At 42.8% G+C, this 1,683-nt stretch overlaps 1 non-coding gene across 1 annotated transcript; it reads right to left on the minus strand.

Annotated features, from left to right (window-relative positions):
• Positions 1-889: 889 nt before the first annotated feature.
• Positions 890-963, minus strand: TRNAN-GUU (transfer RNA asparagine (anticodon GUU)). The gene has a single exon. It is a non-coding gene; the product is annotated as a tRNA-Asn (tRNA).
• Between the last annotated feature and the right edge of the window lie 720 nt (positions 964-1,683).

Below are 1,683 nucleotides of genomic sequence, written 5' to 3' on the forward strand. Positions count from 1 at the left end.
TGTTTGGGCTCGAGTTGGAACGGTATGCTTTTCCTTCTCTCTCTTTGCTACTTGCTCTAAATAGTACTCCCACTGTAAAGTAATATAAGATCGGTTAGATCACTAAAGTGGTGGTCTAAACGATTTTATATTAGTTTACAGAGGGAGTACAAAGGTAAGTTATTCAAGGAGAGCTTAACCACACTGTAAAAACCTCATCGGGCGACAGGAGGAAGAGCAGTGAGGCCGTTCGCAGACTGGATGAAGGCCAACACGAGACGAACAGCCAAAACCGGTAGGTTGGATTCTTTCTGTTTCTAGGTGAAACTTTTAGTTGTTTGTGACTGTTCTATTCGACATCCGACTTACGATACAATGTGGAAACTAAAGTTTGGATGGCAGGTGGCCGGTGCCGCCGCCGTTCTGGTACCATGGTTGGCTGGAGGTGAGTAGGTTTGGCCCAATGCGCATGAGAGGGCGGGTTCTCCAGTAGATGCCTCCTCACCGCGATGTTGAAATGCTATTGATGTGGGTGGTTTGTTCATCCACATGGATGTATGTCATCACCATGGGTCACGTCGAGTGAATCTAGGTTTCTTGCTTTCTTTCTTTTTTTGATGTGTATGAATCTAAACTCCATGCAGTTATACATTCTTAGTTAGATGGACTTTTATATAATGTCTGATGGACTGGAAGAAGTGAATGTATTTTTGTCCATGCTATGCAGCAACGTTACAGTCGACAATGTAAGAAAGAACTCCGAATCATGTGAATTTGGAAGAAAAAAAGTCAGTGAACAATGGTGGGAGTGTACAAAAAAGAAAAAGAGCAATGGTATGAATTTCTCTCTATATAAAAAGAAAAGTGCAATGGTTATAATTTGAAGAAAAAATATTAAAAATCAAAAATGCGCTAGAAGGAGGGCTCGAACCTCCGACCTTGTGGTTAACAGCCACACGCTCTAGCCAACTGAGCTATTCCAGCTTCGTGATTTAAATTATATTCAATCTTATTTATTAGGTTTATATCTTCTCTGAATTCCTTCATCCGCTTCAACATGCCGATTATGGCCGAAAATATGTAAGATTTTGACTGACCGAAAAAGGAAACGACGGAAGACATGTGAATGTAAGCTTTCTTTTTTTTTTTGCGGGGAGAAAGGATGTTTTATTCCACAACGAGAGGGTTACAATAACGAGACACTAATTCCTCACGCCACGGAGAAATCGAGTTCACCCATACCGATGTATAAGCTTCAGTGCGGCTATAGTGTGTCAATTGATGTGCTACCCTATTTTGATATCTGCTAACTTTTAGAGGAACAAACTTCCTAACTACCAAATGAGCTTTAATCTCAGCAGCTAGATGATCATAGGCCGACTTGAAAGATTGTCGCTCGAGAGAATAGCCAGAGCATTTGAAGAGTCTGATTGAACAATCACCGGGCAGTCCGAATGCTGAATGGCCAGTGCCATACCCTGCATAATAGCATGAATTTCCACTTCCAGGGCATCATTACAGTGGAAAATGTACCTGTATGCCGCAAAAATCGTAGATCCGTTCTCCCTGCGAAGCACCATGCCAATCAAAGTGCGACCATCCTCGCACGAGAATGAATCGTCTACCGACAACGCAACCCAGCCCATAGGCGGAGGAGGCCAAGGCGTGGGGGATTCTGTAGTTTTTACACACTTTGGCCGACTG

Source organism: Triticum urartu, chromosome 5A, assembly GCF_056163025.1.
Source record: "Triticum urartu cultivar PI428250 chromosome 5A, HENAU_Tu73, whole genome shotgun sequence".
NCBI lineage: Eukaryota > Viridiplantae > Streptophyta > Magnoliopsida > Poales > Poaceae > Triticum > Triticum urartu.